Genomic DNA, 20,658 nt, shown 5'->3' on the forward strand with positions numbered 1-20,658 from the left:
GGGAGTTGGAGGAAAGGCATAAAGGAGATCTGTAGCCAAGGGTGATTTAAAACATTCCAGGGTGACTCCCCCTCTGGAGGCATTAGAAGGACAAACTTGTTGCATTTTGTGTTGTCACAAGAGGCAAAGAGGTCACAATAAGGTTGTCCCCATTGTCTGAAAATCAGTTCTGTTACTAATGGATCGAGGGACCACTCGCAAGGGAGGAGGATGGATCTGCTTAGTCTGTCCACAAGTACATTGGGTCTCCCCAGGATATCAGTCATTATTAGAAAATGGCGAGAGGATATCACCCACTGTCACAATCTTATGGCCTCTTGACACAAGTGGTAAAATCTGCTTCCTCCTTGCTTGCCCGATTAACCACTGAACTGCTAGAGACCACTGTAGAACTCGTATGTAGAATCTGGCTAGTGTTATTAATGTGATGGAGGCTGCCATGGAGCCTAGAAGATGAAGAATTAGTCTCGCTGGTGGCCTCTGGTGAGATTAGACTTCTTGGGCTTGTTGATGAAGGGATGGAATTTTTCTTTGAGGGAGTTCTGTTATTTTAAGTCTTGTGTCCAAAAAAGCTCCAATGAATTCCAGAGACTGGACTAGTTGTATTTTGGACTTTTCTAGATTCACTGTAATCCCCACGTTTATGTACAGTTAAGGTGAAGTAGGAGGAGGAGGTCTTGAATGATAACATGGTATATCCTGTAGGACTGGAGACTGGAGCCTGGGGATATAGGATCCAGGCAAAATCCTGGGCGGAGTTACAGATCTGATAATTATCTGATCCAAAAAAAGTGGTTGGCTGAGAAGTTGTGGAGATCTTACTTGGAGGAGCTGACGAGGGTATCGGAATCCAGAGATTTTTTTTCTAGATTTTTTTCAGTGTCGTCATTTTCCTTTTCTCTCTGCTTTTCTTTAGCTTTATCAAACTTTTTTTGAGGATGAAGAAAGAAGATACAGAAGCAGCTGCAGACTTCCCTGATCCTGAAGAGGTCTTCTCTCCATCACTGGGTTGTAGGAGACGCAACTTGTACTCTCTCTATGATGGCTCATTGATAAAAAGCATCACAGACAGAAAGGCAACATCGAGATGAGAAGGCCTTAGGCAACAGACGCACTCGTGTGTATCCAAATTAGGTAGCTTGTGGGAATAAGGTACACACTTTTTTAAAATTGGTGGGCTGATCAGCTATCGTGCCCAACCAGTAATAGAAGGAAAGGAAGAAAACAGGAGAAAACAGTATAGACTTTTTAGCCTTTTAAAACTATCAAGAATAATAGAATCTACCAAAAATGCTACAGATTTTTAAAAACTTGATACAACAGAAAGCGATAAAGAGGGGAAGAAACCGTAATGTAAAGGCTAGAAAGAAGAGACCAAGAAAGCTAAAGACTTTTCTCTATTTAAACCAAAAACTACTCGAGCGCAAAGACCCAACAAGCACTGATGGCAGCAAACAAGGTCTGGCATAGCATGTTCCTTACTCAAGGAACTATGGGTAGGAGAGGAGCTTGAGCACAGGATCCAAAGCTTAGAAATGGCCAAAGCCAGATCCGAGATAAAATCAGAGACTCGTACGTTGAGGAATGGATAGAAAAGGCAACATCAAATATGGAGCTTAAAAATAGGTATAAATAAAAGATAAAAATATATGGTTAAGAATAGGAATTATTTAGAGGGGCTGACAAATGTTACAGTATTGCAGAATAAGGGGACTCATAAAATAAGAAGAGGTGCAACTACAGAGTGCTAAAAAGAAAGAGAGAGTATTTCGATAATGTGCGTGTGTTTATACAGATTACTGCTAAACAACTATTTTTGATAACTCCACAGCACAAAAACTTTTAGCACAATTACTTAAGACAACAGAAAGTAGAAAGGGTAGTCACCAAATTTAGGGAGCCAAAATATCCAGAGATACTGTAGAGGTTTTAGAGATACTTTGACAATTTTCTGAAAATTTGTATAAAGCAAAGAAATGTGGAAATCAAGAAAGAGCACAAATGGAAATATTTATGGAAGACTCAATTATGCCAAAGTTAATGGTAGAGGCTCAACAATTAACAGTTAAGACAGCAACAGATGAGACAAAACTGGTGATGTATAATCAATCTTCTGGGAAGTCTTCAAGAACAGATAGTATCCCTGTGGAAACGTGAAAGATAAGAGGGAAGAAAGCGATAAAGATCTGGAAGATTTTGTTTAACAGTATTTTAAAAGGAGGGGAAGCACCAACATCTTGGAAGAAAGCTTTGGTGTCTGTATTACCCAAAGACAGTAAAGATCTCTCAGACCCAGCTTCATATAAACCCATTTCAATTTTAAGCCATGATTATAACGTGTTATGCTATACTAGCTAAAAGAATGACAAAGGTGTTTTCAAAATTGAGAGATATGAATCAATGTGGTTTTGTGGTGGGGAGGCAAATACTTGACATTAATAGAACAATAATGATCCAGAGGGAAGCATACTATAAGAAGATAACCCTGTTGTTGTTGAGTTTTGATGTAGATTTGCATTCCGTGATACAATAAGATTAAATAGGGGGACACATCATGGCTTGGAGGCAAGAATTAAAGTAGGAAGGCTCCTTTCTGATAAGATTGAGTCTGAACACAGCAACCGACCAGGGGTGTCATCTTTCCCACTTTATTTGCTTTATATTTACAGCCACTGGCAAAGAAAAAAAGGGACTCAAAAATTCAAGGATATAACTGGTATGGTGATCAAGAAAAGTTGGCTTTATTTGCAGATATTGTGTACTTGAAAAATCCAAAAAATGGACATCTTGGTGTTGTGGAACATTCTGAGACAGGTTCAAGTCTTTTTGGGACAAAAAATGAATGAAAATAAAACAAAGGCTAGAGCCATATATTATGTGCCCTCAAGCAAACTGATTAAGGAATGTCTACATACATGGGGAGACAATAAGCAGAAGTATTTAGGAATATGGACTAAAACGGCTTCTGTTATACCAGCTAATGATATGTGGGAGGTGACTAAAAGAAAATACAAAAACTGAGTAACTGCAAACTCTTGTTTATGAATATAAATAGTAAGATACAAACAGTGAAAATATTTTTAGTCCCTTTAGTTTTACATATGGGTCAGCATAGTTTTATCAACTCAAGGAGAAGTTGAGGACAATAGTTAATGAAGAGTTGAAGGAATTTATCTGGATGGGAAACAGTGCAGGAGTTAAATGAGATAAGGTGATCCTTCCAATACAACAAAGTGGTTTAGGATTATCTGATTTTGAGGGATATTTTAGAGCTACACAATTAAGACTCAAATACAGAACACAAGCAGAAAGTTACAATTCAAAGTGGAAATGGATGATGATGAAGCGAGCGGTGGGGGGTTAAGCTTATTAAATAATAAGAGAGTGGGATTTTGCATGCAGATGTTAAGGAGAATAAAGTACAGTTTTGTACCTACCATAAATGTAGATGTCCGATAGGCATGCATCTGCAGTCCTTACAAATGGGTTGTCCTGTCGTCAGGCAGCCCTTCGGTCGGCCGGATTCCAAAGTCTGGGTCTGGCCTCGGCTGGTGTCGCACTTCACCCGACGTCATAGCGGCAGTTTTTCGGGTATAAAGGCATCCAGCCGATGCCATTTTCCTCAGTGTTTCTTGACCCAGATGCCAGGTGCCCTCTAGGAAGGCTAAATTTGGATAAATGCAAATGGTTCCAAATAGTAGAGAGCAAACAAAAAAAATAAGCATGTATGTACATATATACAAACAAATACACCATAATAGATTCCCCCAGCTAGCTACAAGATGGGCAAATACCCTAGGAGTACCACAGAGGGGAAGGAGGGTGGGTAATCCTGACTGCAGATGCATGCCTATCGGACATCTACATTTATGGTAGGTACAAAACTGTACTATGTCCTTCAAGGATGCACCTGCAGTCCTTACAAATGGGTAGAATACCATAGCCAAACTGGGGGAGGAGGAGAAATAAGATTATGGTGTAGATAAGATCCCTTGCAAAACAGCAGTGGCAAAACCTGCTCGGGATCTGGAGTATAAAGGTAAATTATAATGCTTGGCAAATGTATGCACGGAGCTCCAAGTAGCAGCCTCTAAAATGTCTTTGGTAGCCACTCCTCGTAGGAAAGCTGTGGTCGTGGCTGTTGCCCTTGTAGAGTGAGGCCTGATGTTTTCTGGAGTTTTCTTCCCATGGTAGGAGTAACAAAATCTAATGCAATTTCCTATCCACTTAGAGATTGTCTGTTTTGAAATTGCTTTTCCTTCCATTCCTGTTGCATATGCTACCAGTAGTTGGTCAGTTTTTCTATTGGCCTTGGTCCTGTCCAGGTAGTAGCGTAGTTTGTCTATGTACATCCAAGGTATGCAACAGTCTTTCCCCCCTGTTCTGTGGGTTGGGGAAGAATGTAGGTAGATGGATAGCTTGATTTAAAGATACCCTGGAGACCACCTTTGGCATAAAAGTAGGATTTGTTCTCATGGACACTATCTTGATGGAAGATCAGGAAGGGCTGTACTGCCATTAATGCCTGTAGCTCAGATACCCTTCTTGCTGAAGTGATTGCACGCAGGAAAGCAGTTTTCCATGATAAGTATTGTAAGTCTGCTGTTGCTGCTGGTTCGAAAGGAGGGAGGTGTTAACTTTTCTAGCACGAAGTTCAAGTCCCACGCTGGCAATGGTGTCTTCCTTGGTGGTTTTACATTTTTAATTCCTCTCAGAAACTGCCTGAGCAGAGGATGTGAGAAGACTGGAGGATCCAAGTTGTATTCTGCTGAAATAGCTGATGCATGAATCTTAATGGAAGAATAGGACAGGCCGTTGTGGAAGAGCTCTGCCAAGTATTCCATGATGTTGGCTATGTTTATCAGTGACACATTTTCTCCCTTTGTAGTACTCCAAATGTGATATCTTTTCCATTTTGCTGAATAATTTTTTCTTGTTGAGGGTCTGCGAGCCTCCAAGATAATGTCTTTAACCCTTTGGGATAAACTCGGGTTATTTGGTCTTATGCAATGTTCCAGGCAGTCAGCTGCAGTGTTTTCAGGTTTGGATGCAGGGTGTTGTAGTTGTTCTGTGTTAACAGTAAGGGAACTAGAGGTAGAGTCCATATTTGTTCCCGACACATGCTCCTCAGTAATGGGTACCAATGTTGCCTTGGCCAGTCTGGAGCTATCAGGATGATCCTTGGACGGTCCTCTTTGATTTTTAATAGCACCTTGTGCATCAAAGGAAGTGGTGGGAATGCATATGCTGTCAGGTTTTTCCAACTGAAAGATAGGGAGTCCACTTTCCAAGCAAGTGGGTGTGGTACGTCCTTGTGCAGAATTTCTTCAGTTGGTGATTGCGTGGGGATGCAAATAAGTCTATTTCTGGTAGTCCCCACTTTTTTGTAATGGTTTTGAAGATGTCCGGATGCAGCATCCATTCGTGGGCATCCGTGGTAGTTCTGCTTAGAATGTCTGCTAGAATGTTTTCTTTTCCTGGTACAAAAATTGCTTGTAACTGGATGTTGAAGCTCAGAGCCACATTCCAGAGGTCCATTGCCATCCGGCATAGAGGGTACGAATGTGTGCCTCCCTGTTTGTTGATGTACCACATAACTGTGGTGTTGTCTGTCCTTATCAACAGTGGACCTTGTTGAAGAAATGGTCTGAATGTTTGAATTGCCAGTTTTACTGCCAGCATTTCCTTTTGATTTATGTGTAGGTGCAGCTGGTCTTGAGTCCATAAGCCTTGTATGCACTTGTCCAGCATGTGTGCCCCCCAACCGAGGTCTGAGGCGTCCGTTGTGATTTTCTGGCTTGGTTGAGTGCTGTGGAAGGACAGTCCTTTGTTTGATTGACAGGCCTGAGCCCACCATTGGAATTCTTGTTGCAAGCATGGGATTATTGGAATTTGGGTTTCTAGGCTGTGCTTGTGCTGAGACCATAAATTCCTTAGGTACCACTGTAACTTTCTCATATACAGTCTGGCATGTGGAACCAATATTATGCAGGATGCCATGTAACCCAAGGCTTGCAGGACTTTTCTTGCTGTTAGCTGGTTCTGCTTTGTTAATGCCAAGAAGTAGAGAGGGAGTTGCTCCTGTTTTTCTACTGTTAGGAATGCCATTTGTCTTGATGTGTCCAATTCTGCACCCAAAAAGGTTATCCTTTGGGATGGTATCAGCCTTGACTTTTTTTATATTGACTGTGTATCCCAGGGCTTGCAGTAGATAAATGACCCTTTTCAAGTCTTCTGTTAGCTTGCTTTTGTTGTCCGCTTGTAACAGGCAGTCGTCCAGGTAAGGGTAGATTTGGATTCCCTGAAGCCTGCAATGAGCCATTACTGATGCCAGGCATTTCGTGAACACTCTGGGCGCAGTAGATAAGCCAAAGGGCAATGCTGAGAATTGATAACGCTCTGATCCTGCAAGAAATCTGAGGTATCTTCTGCAATTTGGTCGTATGGGGACGTGCAGGTATGCCTCCTTGAGATCTAGAGTTACCAGCCAAGACTCCTTGCCCAGCATGGGAAGAAGCTGCTGTAGGGTCAGCATTTTGAATTTTGGAACAATGAGGAATGTGTTTAAAGCGGACAGGTCGAGAATAGGTCTCCATTGGTTTTCTTTTCTTGGTACCAGGAAGAGTCTGGAGTAAAATCCCTGTCCTTGCTCCATAGATGGTACCTTTTCTACAGCTCTCATGCTTAGTGAGTGAGGTATCTGTTTTACAGCTTCTGCCTTTTGATTTGGAGGTAGGTTAGGCATTCCTCTCTTCCTTGGTAGAGTATGGAAGTGAAACCTGTAACCTTGGTCTATTGTCTGCACAATCCACTTGTCTCCTGTGATGTAATGCCAGTTTACTGAAAATAAGGCTAGCTTCCCGCCTAAGGGTGCTTCTAGTTGTTCCCTGGTAGGCGGTGGCAGAGCCAAGTCACTGTGATTGTCCTGTAGTAGTGGTGGTGGCTGTATCTGTGGCTGTACCTCGCTGGTTGTTAGCCTGCCACTGACGTCCCCTGTAGGCGCATCTGGATTGACCTCTGCCTCTTGAGCGTCTATTCCTGCCTCTCTGAGCTCTGGAGGTGTCTGGAAAGGACCAGTTTTTGGAGGGCCAATTCCTGCTAAACCTTGGAGGTTGGACCTGTAAGAAATCTTTCACTGTCTGGACAGATTTTGCCTTCTCTTCCATCTTCTTCAGCACCTGTTGTGCAGGAGAGCCAAACAAATTGATCTTGTCCATGGGAGCATCTAGTAGCTTTGATTTGACATGATCTGGTAAGGCCTGCTCTTTTAACCATGCATGTCTTCTGATTACTGTGCCAGTCATGGCTGATCTAAAGGAAGCTTCCAGTGCATCACAGCCGCATTTTAATGAATGATTACTGACCTGCTGAATGTTATGTACCATTTCCTGAACAGATTTTTTTGTCTAATGGTTCATCTGAGGACAGCTTTTTAGTTAACTGGTCTAACATAAATTCTTGATACTGGATCATGTGGAATTGACAGTTCAAGGCCCTAGCTGAAAGAGTAGCAGAAGTGTAAACCTTTTTACCCCATCTCTCTAAGGATCTGGATTCCCTTTCAGAGGGGAGGGGGTTTTTGGCAGAGGTAGCTGCTACAGCCTTAGGTCCCTGGGCGATAGTTTCGGGATCTGCAAAAGGAGCCTTATACAAATGATAATGTGTGTCCGGGACCCTGTAGAACCGATCGGGCTTAGCAGGGGCCGGAGGAAGAAAATCAGGAGCAGTACAAGCATCATTAAAAGCATCATCCACAACAGTAAGTACTGGGGGAATGGCTAAAGGCCTATGCTGTGGCAAATGCAGGAAGGTTCTAAGCCTTTTCCTAGTGTCTGAAAAATCCTGGCCCTGCCATTGAAATTGTTCCCTCATAGCATGCAAGGTTTCCCCAAAAGAAAATTCCTCAGGCGGAGAGGCAGAAGGAATGGAGTCTTCTGCATCAGAGTCCTCATAAGGAGAAAAGGGGGCCTCTGGAGGGTTTGAATTATCTGATTCATCAGAGGAGCCATCTGAAGAAACTGGCTCTGGGGGCTCTACTCTAGTCCTCTTCTCTGGAGGTGGGTGAGAGGCCCTGTCTGGATGTGGTTGGGATCCCCGGATCAAAGAAATGAGATCCTCTGCTAGACTAAGCATTTGAGAACTAGAACTGGGCCTGTGAGAAGGGGTCTTAGCAGGCAGAGTCTTGGTAGTTTTTGCTGCTTTAGCCCTGGCAAAGGCCTTAATCGACATGGATGCAGGAGGCCTAGCAGCTCCACGTGCAGGGGTAGAAATATCCAAAGGGATAGTATAGGATAAATCCTGTGAACCTGCAAGAGCAGGTGGGATTTCAGTAGCAGATTCTGCCAAGCTGGATGAGGCCTCGGTAAGTGGCAAGCTTTCGGCCGAAGGAAGAACCGTGGAGTCGGTTTCAGCCGAAACCGAGACACTCGCGGTTGGCTTAACCGCGGTTTCGTCCGAAACCGCGGACCGCGAGTGTCGGTCCTTTTCCTTGCGTTTTTAGAAATTTGCGTAGTCGGAGGATCCGACGGCATAATGTAAGCAAAATCGGAGCCGAAAAACTCTTCAGCAAATTCCGACCGATGTCTAAGCGTTCGTCGGTTGAAAGAAGCACAGGCTAGACAAGCTGCTACGTCGTGGTCTGGGCCTAAGCAAGGTAAGCAGTAAGAGTGGAAATCTTTATGAGGTATTTGTTTCCCACAAGTTAAACAGTTATTCACTTTTTCTGACATCGGCTGAGGCAAGAAAGAGTCCCCAACGGGGTACTTAGCTTTTTAGAAGTCTTCGGTAGTAGAAGAAGTAATCTCTGGTTCTGACCGACCGGCACTTGCGAACAGCTTCTGCTTCGGGCGCCACGCGGCAAGAAAGGCTGGGGAAAATGGTGTCGGCTGATGCCTTTATACCCGAAAAACTGCCGCTATGACGTCGGGTGAAGTGCGACACCAGCCGAGGCCAGACCCAGACTTTGGAATCCGGCCGACCTAAGGGCTGCCTGACGACAGGACAACCCATTTGTAAGGACTGCAGATGCATCCTTGAAGGACATCAGCCATATAGAATACTACATTCAGAAAGTAGCATAAAGTTTTCTAAGGACTAAGCCAACATGAGAATGGACAAAGGAGATTTTACCAAAAGGGATGATTGAAAGCAGAGGTACAGAAAGTAAGCAAGAAGGCCGGAACTTACTGGAGAAAATTGACCAAAGACATCTGGATTGCAGGCTAGAGACTGCCTTCCCTTCTTCTTTCGGCATTTCCTGGTTAGGGGTTGCCACAGCGGATCACCTGTCCGCTCATGACTGGCAGTGGAGTTTTTACAGTGTCGAGCTGCCAGCCCGGCACCCAACCTTCCACGGAAGGCACACACACTCACACCTTGGGCCAATTTGGAGTGTCCAATCCACCTACAGCATGTCTTTGGGATGTGGGAGGAAACCGGAGCACCCGGAGAAAACCAATGCGACCACAGGGAGGACATGCAGACTCCGCACAGAAGGCACCCCAGCCGAGGATCGAACCGGAGAACCGCTTGCTGTGAGGCGACAATGCTAACCACTGCACCACATACCTACCAGGGATAAATATCAGATTATATTCAAAAGGAAAGGGATTAGGTAATCCTAACTGAAAGGCCTGCTCTGGTAGAGTTTTTAGTTGAATCAAGAACAGGTTGGCATAATGATTAAGGTGTTTAATTTACAGACAGAAGATACAATGTTTGCTTCTTTTATACCCCTGATGACCTGACGTCAGGGAAGGGCCAACGGCAGCTGACGCAGGACCCAAGACTTTGGAATTCAGTCCGGCTGAGGGCTACCTGCCAGCAGGATTACCCAAATGTAATGACTGCAACAATAAAACATGAAGAACATCTTACCACTACGAAAAGATGGGCCAATAATGCTCTCTGAACATAAATGAAAAGATCATAGGGCTCTCATCAAACCTGCGGATGCCTAGCTCCTGTTCCTGTGAATGAATGGGCCAAACAGGTGTAGGTAGGGTCCCCTCAGGCAAGGGGCAAACAAAAAAAAGGAATGGTTGTAAGGGAGGGACAGTGTGCGACTGTGTGGGTTTGTGCCTGACAGAGACAAGTGGTCATTACTTTTTTCACCTGATCACAGTCAAGTATCAGAGGTCTATCCTGTCAATAAGTAGCTACTGTTAGGGGTGGAGATGCAGTCCATGTACAGAAGTGAATGACCACTGCTTTCACCTGATCATGGTTAAACAATTGCTAAACTGCCTTGTCAAGGTCACTGTGAATGTGTGCGTCTGTGTGTGTCTGTGTGTGTGTGTGTACATGCGCACATACATAGGGAGTAAATCCTTGTATAAAACCATCATCACAACAACATTTGTTTGTAGACAATTTGTGACTTCTCTACAGTCAAAGGAGGCAACCCCTATCATAAGGGGCATCGTTTACTGTGACAGTGTTTATAAACTCAGTGAAGACACAACACACTTTGGTTTTCAAATTACATCATTATATAATAATGTCATAGCATCCCTGCTGCAAAAGTCTTTAGAGTCAGTTAACAACAATAATATGCATTTCCTTTATCTTGTGGAGAAAAACATAATACACAAAATGACAATTTTAAAGCATAAAAATGAAAAAAAGAAGTTACGTACTCACCATAACGTTCCATCGGAGTAGGTAAACTTCATTTGTCAGCAACCTGTGGGTTTCGGATCCGAGCCGGCAGTATACCAAGCAAAAGATCCGAGCTCCAAGCTCCTCCCCCCTACCCATACTACACTGCAACCTACTTCCAATCCTCAGATCGAGTTTGCCACTCCACACATGACACCAACAAATTAACCTGAGACCCCTGAACCAAGGACAAACCGCCAGCTCGTGAACTCTGAACATCGAGCTCAGCAAAAATAAACGCCAAGGTAAGGGGGAAGGAGGGAGGGACGGTTGCTGACAAATGAAGTTTACCTACTCAGATGGAACATTATGGTGAGTACATAACTTCTTTATCTGAAGTAGTTAACTTCATTTGATCAGCAACCTGTGGGACAGAGTACACAGCTACCCGAAATCTTGAGAGGCCCTTAAGGAAGGATATTCCGGAGCACTGCAGAGACAAAGAAAGCCCATCCTCTAGACACCAAATCCACTTTATGAGTAATAAAGGTGTGAGAGGACGCCCAGGTAGCCGCTGAGCAAATGTCATCCAGGGAAACTCTAGACCAGAATGCTGCAGACGTTGCCATAGAACGTGTAGAATGAGCATGAACTCCTACTGGTTCTGGTAAACCAAGCTCTCTGTATGCTTGTAGGATACAAAAGGAAATCCACCTAGTAAGAGTCACTTTTGAAACTGGTTTCCCTAAAAAGGCTTAGCAAAGGAAACAATAAGTTGATCAGATTTACGAAAGACCGCCGTCCTGTGCAAATAAAAACATAACTGCTTGTGAACATCCAGCAAATGAAGTTTGTATTCCCCTTTGTTCTGAAAATTAGGGAAAAAGACAGGCAAATTAATAGATTGATTAATGTTTGTCTAAGAAGCAACTTTAGGGAGAAAAGATGGATTAGCCCTGAGAGACACCCTGTCCTTATGAAACACAAGATATGGGGGTTTCATACAAAGAGCTTGAAGCTCCGACATTCTCCTGGCTGAAGTTACAGCAACCAGAAAAGCAGTCTTCCATGACAAGAATTTTAAGACAACTGATGCTAAGGGCTCGAAAGAAAGCACAACTAAGGCTTGAAGAACCGCAGTCAGATCCCACGGCAGGGACAGATTCTTAATAGGAGGTCTCAGAATAAATGTGCCTTTCAAAAAGGTCTTACAAATTCTGGCAGCAGCGAGACAGCCTAAATTGTCCCCTACATGGAAATGAGAAATAGCCACCAGTTGGACCTTCACTGTGGAAGAGCTGGCTCCTTGCTGGAAGATATGAGACAAAAAGTCTAATACCGCTGGGATCGGAGTGGTAAAAGGATCTAGATTTCTCTGTGAAGCCCAAATGGAGAAGCATCTCCATTTGCTACAGTAAATTTTCCTGGTAGAGGATTTATATGCTGCCACCAAGATAGATTTAACAGAAGAGATGAGATACTGGGAGTCCTAGCAACTAGTGAAACTGGAGCAGCCAAGCTGTGAGTTACAGGCTGTCCAGATTCGGAGGAAGCATTCCCGAGGGATGACGAATCAGATCCGAAATGGGATCCAAGGTGGAGCTATGAGATGAGACCGTAGGCAGGGGAACCAGACTTGACGAGGCCAGAATGGGGCTATGAGGATCAATCAGCTCCCCAACCGGCGAGCTTTCTGTAAGAACTTTATCATGAGTGGGAGCGGGGGATATGCATAAAGAAGTCTGGGTGGCCAAGCATGAACAAGAGCGCCTCTGGGGGCTTTCCCCGTCGGGGGGATTAGAGCAAAAAACGTGCTGCACTTCACGTTGGAAGGCGATGCGAAGAGATCGCAGCAATGCTGACCCCATTTGAGGAAGATCTGTTCCACAACACAAGGGTTCAGAGACCACTCATAGGGAGAAAAGATAGTTCTGCTCAATTTGTCCGCCAAGATGTTGAACCGACCAGGAATGTGCGTTGCTATCAGAAAGCGGTTGGTGGAGATGGCCCATTCCCAGACTCTCATGGCTTCTCGACAAAGGGGATAAGACTTGGTTCCCCCGTTTGTTGATATATCAGACGACTGACATATTGTCTGACTGGATCGCAATAGTTCCCAGAGGAAGATAAGCAAGAAGGGCCTGCAACGCTAAAAGGACCACTCTCATCTCTAGAACATTTATATGCAGAATGGTCTCGATTTGAGTCCACGTGCCTTGAACAGTCCTGCCCGAACAATGCCCCCCCCCCCCCCACCCTAGGCGAAAGGTGTCCGTGGTCACCATGGCTTGGGGTTGGAGTGCAATAAAGGGACTGCCCTCCTGCAAATTCCGAAACTGAAGCCACCACGTGAGAAAATTTCTGCACACTCTGCTCAGAGGGATCAGAAAATCTAGAAGATGATGAAGAATTGACCACTGAACTTGCAACATCTGTAGAATTCTCATATGCAGACGAGCACAAGGGATCAGGTTGATAGCTGCTGCCATGGACCCTAAGGCTCTCAGGACTAATTCTGCAGGGGGTGCAGAGGACTGCAGAAGTGCTAACACATGAAGTGCCAGGCTGTGTAGTCTGTCTGGGGTAAAGAATGCCCTGGCCTGATGAGAATCTATTCTCGCTCCTATGAAGTCTAACACTTGAACAGGTTGAAGGGAAGACTTCCCGAGATTTATGGTACTCCCTAGCAGAGGTGATATCCGGAGAAAGAAATCTCTGGCTAGTAAGAGTAGATGCCTGGTGGGGGCGGTGAGGAGCCAGTCGTCCAGGTATGGGAAGACCTGAATGCCCTGAAGTCTCAGGTGGGTCGCTACAACTGCCATGACCTTGGTGAACACCCTGGGGGCTGTGGCGAGACCGAAGGGTAGGACCCTGAATTGATGATGACTGGCCCCTAGCCGAAAGCGGAGGAACCTCCTGGATCACCTGTCCATCAGAATATGATAGTACGCGTCCTTGAGGTCTATCGAGCACAACCAGTCTTCCTCCTGCAGGAAGGGCAGGATGGATTGAAGTGTGACCATCCGGAACGTTTCCTTGGCAATGAACAGGTTCACTGTTGATAGGTCGAAAATCGGCCTTAGGTCCCCCGTCTTTTTGGCACCAAAAAGAACCTGGAATAGATGCCTGATCCGGACTGGTATGGGGGCACCTGTTGGATGGCTCTTTTTTTCTAGCAGCTTTTGTATTTCCAAGGCTGCGGCCTCCCCTCTGAGTGGGTGAGACGTCCGGGAGATGCCTTGTGTAAGGGGGCTTGTTTATGAAGGGAATAGAATAGCCTCTGGATATTATTCTAAGCAATCTGTTGTGATGGACTCCCACTGGGCTAGGTGCATCGAAAAACACCCCCCGACTGCTTCCAGAGAGGAGCAGTTGGGCAACCCCTCAGGGCTGCTGCGCGGGTCGCTCTGAAAAAGGTTCACGTGACACGAAGTTCTTCGGCCCCCCTCTGCTTCTGGGCCAGCGTCCACCTTGTCCCCCTCTGCCTCTGGGGGAGAAGGAGTCCTGAGCATTCTAGGACTGCTGAGTTTTCTGGAACCACAGCTTCTTTTGCCCTCACTGGTTCCTGGAAAAGGACCTTTGAGGGTTAGAGAAGTGGATCCCGACAGCTGACAGCGTCGTCCCATCTTTCTCGCTCTGGACACGAGTATCGCGGACAGTCTTTCCGAACAGGATTGTACCGTCAAAGGGTGCATTAGCAAAGGATGCCTTGAAGGGTTCCAAGAAGTCGCAAAGACGGAGCCAAGCGTGATGCCTTAAGGCGATGCCGGACCCGCTATCCCTAGCAGCTCCCTCGGTGGCATGAGAGAGTAAACGCATGGACGTATTGGACACAGACTTGAGAGTGGCCATACGAGCCGAGAAGGTCTGTTTATCCTCGGCCGACTTGGACTCCGGGGGGAGACTCAGCGTGCTCTTTCACGAGGTCCCGCTGCAGTCGAATTACGTGGGCCAAGTAATTTGGTGCCCTTATAGTAAAGGTAGCTGAAGCAAATGTCCGCTTTCCAAGATGGTCCATAACCCTGGACTCCTTTGTCTGGGGGGTGGACCGAGGAACTTTCTTGGGTGAGTTCCTTTTTCGTGGTAGCCACCACCACCATGGCATCAACCAGGGAACCTTTGTTCCAAGAAGCTCTATCTGCCGGTGGGCTCAATATTTTGTCGGGCCTTTTGGGTATAGGCTCCACAGTGTCCAGTTCCGTCCAAGTTCTGGTGGTGATAAGGTCCACCAGAGGGTCGTCAGGGGGGACACCCAAGAGGTAGATGGGCCTGTATCGAACACCTCCAGGAATACTGACCAATCAGAGGTAGGTTTTTGGGCGGACCCCCCCCCCCCCCGGCGAAGGATTTCCATAATGTCTCCAAAGGAGACGTCTTTGGGGGGTGATTTGGGGGAACCTTCCCCTTCCTCCAAGTCGGTATCCTCAATGAGGGACTCAGAGGAGTCCAAGTGCTTCCTTTTACACTGGTGTTTGTGAGAGACCTCTTCGGGTGGACCCTCCAGGGAGGGCTCACAATGGGTTTTGTGTTCCTTCAAGGGAACTGGCTGGGGCGCAATAGACACAGGCTGTCCTTGGGGGGACTAGATGATGGAAGAAAAGCCCAGCTGTGAGGGAGCAGGGATGGACCCCGAGGACAGAGTGAGGGGTCTCGATCCTTCAGAGATAACCCTCTCCACAACGTCGAATGCCGAGGGAGAACCAGCCTCCCTGAAACTGGCGGCGAGGGTAGCAGAGATCCTCGGATCCAACAAAGGGATCGGAGCCAAAGTTGGAATGGCCAGACCCAAAGGGACGGTATGCCCTGACCACAACGGAGCCGATGACACACTCATCCCCTCAGATCCAATGCCCAACTCTTGCCTCAGACAGCTCGTATCCGAAAGCGGATCCGACAGACTCGAGGGCATGGCCGGCGTCGAGGCTGAAGGCATCATCGGCACCGACCCCCTGACTCCGGGGCTCCTCGGATACATAGACTCCAATATCCGATGGTGGATCAGAAAAGGAGCTATTCGGGGCAAAAAAACGGAGCCAAACTCACCGCACCGGGAGGGGGGGGGGCCTGCAACACCCCCATCTACAGTTGAGTTTGTAGAAACCTTTACATCATCCGATCCATGTCTGCTTCAGAGATGCTCTGAGTCTATCTAGAGGATGCCACAGACGCCGGCTGGGAGTGCCGACCCGAAGACGACCTCGAGGGTGGTCTAGCCTCCTCCTCCGGCTATGGAGAAAAACGTGGTGAACGGAGCTGAGGATGGCCTGGTAACTTTCACAGGAGACAAAATCACCTTAGCGGGAGGGGCCGTTGGATCCAACAGCCTGCCGCTTGCGGCCCTTCGCTCTATCTTTATTTTTTTCTTTCTCTGAATGCTCTCTGTCTCCCGGTCTTTTATTCTCTCTTTCTTGGCCTCTCTCTCTCTCCCTGTGGTAAGGTGGGAGGGTGAGTCCCAGACAGGGGAGGAGGGCCTGAAGGCTAGACAGCCACAGCCGTGGATGGTGAGGAAGCAGCAGAAGAGGCAGAAGTTGATTCTGCGGGTAGAAGACCTGCCAGAATTAACTTGTTCCTGCGATCCCGCAGGGCTCGGAGGTTGAAGGCAGCACAGATTTTGCAGCCGGATGACAAATGTGACACCCCCAAGCAAACTACACACAGAGTGTGACAGTCAGCTGGTGACAGCTTGTGGCCACACTCTGTGCACTTAGAGAAAGTCACTTTTTAGACTTTCCGACATATTAAGAGAACACACACACACACACATTCTACGGGCGGGGAAGGGGGGCCTACACTAACAGAAAGTTAACTTTCAAAGTACAAAAAAACAATAATTAGCATTGACGGAAACCTGTAGAGAGGGATAAATTACTAATTATTACTAAAATTATAAAAAGGGGCACACACAGACCAAAGTTTTCGAAAAAACCCTGACAACTTGCCTGGAGCTCAAAAATCCCGTGCTGGCGAAGCCGCGGCAAATGAGATCTGAGGATTGGAAGGAGGTTGCAGTGTAGTATGAGTAGGGGGGTAGGAGCTTGGAGCTCAGATCTTTTGCTTGGTATACTGCCGGCTCGGATCCGTATCAGATCCGAAACGCGCAGGTTGCTGATCAAATGAAGTCAACTACTTCAGATCCAGTATTTAATTGTCCCTAAATATAACATACTAAATAATATGAAATGTTTACACAGAAATGTAAAACAGTACTGAGAACTAGCTCTCAAAAATTCAACTTGAAGAAGTTGTCTCTATACCTAAAAGCACAACAAAGGCACATTTTGTAACTCAATATTCATATCTATCATCCAAAAATTACTAAAAATGTCAAAATGTTTAAATATAATTTTGTTATAACAAGTGTCATAATAAGCCTACTTGGCAATAATGTGTTTGGGTGCCATTTCGCATTATTCCTGTTTCTTATCAGGGGTAAGCACATTTTTATGGACGAGGAGTTGCCATCACATAAGAAGCCGGTGACACACACACACGTCTCCAGAAAAGGGAACTTGTGCCACTAAAAAGATGCCAAAACCAAAACTGCATGTACTGACTCTGGTAATGTGGTTGTGTTGAACTGAATGCATTTACATTTTAAAGGCTGAATGACGACAGCCTTACGAGTATACTGTACCAAAGCATCATGGTAGAATTCATTAAAGGCTTTCCTAATGATTCCCCAAAGTCAGTTATAGAGATGCAAACACAGTAATTTCAAAGTAAAATCTGGCAAGTTGCACTACATTTAGTTTTAATTACAGATATATGACATATGTTCATATTGCACAATGCAGCACATGCTCATAATATAGCTATACTGAGTTGTCACTATATCACAAGTATAAATCACATATTTATCCAGAACTATCACTAAGAACATGCAGTATCTAAAGCTATCTGTACAGAAGGCTGAAATGTGGTAGGATCAAATTCAGCACAGTGCCATACTCAAATTCACAGACTGCCGCTCTTAGGTATATGTTACACCAGACTGTCTAGATATAAACATAGTCCATTTTTCAAGAACTTCAGAGAGGGATGACATATGACCTTTTACACACAGGTGCCAAATGCAGTTTTATACAGCCATTTAACAATTACCATCTGGTATGTCACAAATTACATTTTCATAAAGATAGATATGTGACATATTCATGGTGTGGAATGCAGACCATGTCCAGTAAATATCTATAGGAATTGTCATTACATTAACTTATTGTCCTACTAGTCACTTAATCCAATTCAGAGTCAAAGGAGGCAGAGCCTATACTTGCACTCATGGGCACAAGGCAGAGAGACTAAGCTGGATACGAAATTAGCCTAACACATCAATACACTCCAAAACACACACATCAACACACCCAAACACACACAGCAAAGTATAGTTGTGTACACTTACCATAAATTTAGATGTTCGAGTGTATTCACTGTTACAGAGACTTAGTATTTCTGCGTCTCGCCTTTGGTGCAGCAGGATGTGGGTCCTATTTCTATACTAGGTAGATCGATAGCTGACACAGCAGTGTGGCATTACAGACGTGCTGCACTCCTGAGGGCCTTCGCATAAGATGCTAAACAAACGTCCTATCTGCTTGACTTGGTGGTAGCTCAGGTGGATGTAAAAGATCCCATGGCATCTACTGAAAAGAGTAGGGAAGTTTCCCTGATGCCATGGCCAAATTTCCCCTAGCAGTACAAATACCATACCACCTTGGATGTCCCCTGAAAAGAGGCTAGTAGCCTAGTGGGACCAATCCATTCAACAAAGGATACATGGAAAGGCAGATGGATAAAATACCTTGTATGAGGACATCTGAAGGCAATAAAAAGATACTGACATTTGTTACTGTCAAATTAAGGTCAGAATGGCTACTCAAAACTGGCAGACTGCAATATTTTATTATTTCACTGTACATGTTGAACACTTCTTGTCTGTACTACTGGGGAACATTCAGGTATTGTCTACATCTACCATCTGATAAACTGCTTAAACAAACATGCTATATTTAAGGCTGCAGCTACCTGCTTTTCAGTTGCTGTTGTTTTGTCAGTATCTTTTAAATATTTACAATATTACCAACAAGCAATTTCATTAGCTCCTAAGATTTATTTACCTACTTAATTATGTACGTCTATTAACCAGTATAGTCATACAGGGCAGTCCCATTTTCATATTGGACACAAAGGGAAATGTCTCAGGAGAACAATGCAATGAAAACTGTCTCGGTAACCAAACAAGCTATTTACTTACTAAGCTTTGTTATTTGCTAATCTTAGTTCTAGTTTATTACAGTTTGACTCACTTTGTTTTTTGCTTCTCCGAGTTCCCCACTTGCTTTGCTACAAGCATGTTGGCTTTTGCCTGCTTTTCTCAGATGAGATGATCTTCTCAGGCAGCTTGCTCAGGCTGCTGGTTTGCCCCTTCTTAATGCTGTGTCACTCTGACATGGTTTGGGCTTCTAGCACTGTGCAGGATGGGCTTTAAGAAGAGTCACTTCTGGAAGCCAAGAGCTTGAGCTTCCTCGTTATGAAATTGACTGCAAGGTTTCAAGAGTGCAACCCTAGCAAAGGCAGGGATTTGTCCTTGCCTGATTAAGTACTTATGGCAGTCAGCATTACCATCCTTACACCCAATACAGACCTGGTGTCCCAAAACAGGACCCTCCCTAGAGTTGTGCTGTGTAATTTACTTATTTATTTTACATTCGTTAACCGGGGGTGTCTGACTGAGCCAAAAAGGCCCTTTTTCAGCAGAGGCTTGGGGAGAAAAGCTCCACAAAGAAAAATTACAGATACATTTAGATATTTAGACATGATCAGTATACACACAAATTACAACAGACATGTTTTTACAGTGGTATGCAGCACATCAACAGTTACAGTGGAGAAAACAAAGAAGAAAATATCAATGTAAAGGTAATTAATAGATTTGTGGTGTACAGCTGAAATTTGGAACATAGAATACATACATAGTACACAGGTACAGTACATACACTGTACATTAGCCAGTGTTTGTCAGTAAGAGCGAAAAAAGTACAGTTGTGTACACTTACCATAAATGTAGATGTTCGAGTGTATTCACTGTTGTAGTCATCACACTTGGGTTATCTGCCTGCAGGTAGCCCTCAGTCGGCATGAATACCAGAGTCTTGGGATTTCTGCGTTGGATGCTGTCGCTTCTTCCATGACGTCAGGTCGTCGGGGTATAAAACAGGTGGCTGACGCCATTACATCAGTTTTTCATGCCCCAGATGTCAGGAGCCCCCCAAATAGGAAGCTAGTATATGGTGTGGAACACCCCCAGTAAAAAGTAAATACCACTGTCATAAAAAATGGCCATATAGAGAATAGGTAGAAAGGATAGATAAAAACAGGGAGCTGGAGGAGGGAAACCAGGACTGCAACAGTGAATACACTCGAACATCTACATTTATGGTAAGTGTACACAACTGTACTATGTTCTTCGTGTTTCACTGTTGCAGTCATCACACTTAGGTTGACTCCCAAAGCTGATGAAGGCTGGAGGCAGTCAAGAGTTGTTAGGGCTGGCTAGTAGGCCCTATAAGACTGCTGTAGCAAATCCAGCTCTGGATTTAGAAAAAAATAGGTAACTGGTAATGCCTGGTGAAGGTGTGTACAGAACTCCAGGTTGCAGCTTACAGAATTGTCCCAGGTAGGGACTCCCCTGAGAAATGCTGCAGAGGTGGAAGTAGCCCTACTGGAATGTGTTCTGATCCCCTGTGGGGTAAGTTTTCCATAGTGCTTGTAGCAGAAATGGATGCAGTGTGCTATCCATTTGGAAATGGTTTGCTTTGAAATGGCCTTGCCCTCTTGCTCCTGTAGCAAAGCTGACTAGGAGCTGGTCGGATTTTCTGAAAGGTTTAATCCTGTTAAGGTAGAACCTGAGCTGTTTTGCATGTCCTAGTAATGCAGAATCCTTTCCACTTTATTGAGGATTAGGGAAGAGGGTTGGCAAATGGATGGCTTGGTTTAGAGCCACACTGAACACCACCTTAGGCATAAAGGACGGGTTAGTCCTGAGGGAAACCCTGTCAGCAT

The 20,658-nt window shown here is 45.1% G+C and overlaps 1 protein-coding gene across 1 annotated transcript in view; it reads right to left on the bottom strand.

The window, feature by feature from the left end:
• Positions 1-20,658, bottom strand: part of REEP5 (receptor accessory protein 5) — a 515,414-nt gene that overhangs the window by 39,798 nt on the left and 454,958 nt on the right. The gene's annotated exons all lie outside the window — the stretch shown is intronic.

This window comes from Protopterus annectens, chromosome 2.part2, assembly GCF_019279795.1.
Source record: "Protopterus annectens isolate FY-2018-M chromosome 2.part2, PAN1.0, whole genome shotgun sequence".
In the NCBI taxonomy this organism is placed as follows: domain Eukaryota; kingdom Metazoa; phylum Chordata; order Ceratodontiformes; family Protopteridae; genus Protopterus; species Protopterus annectens.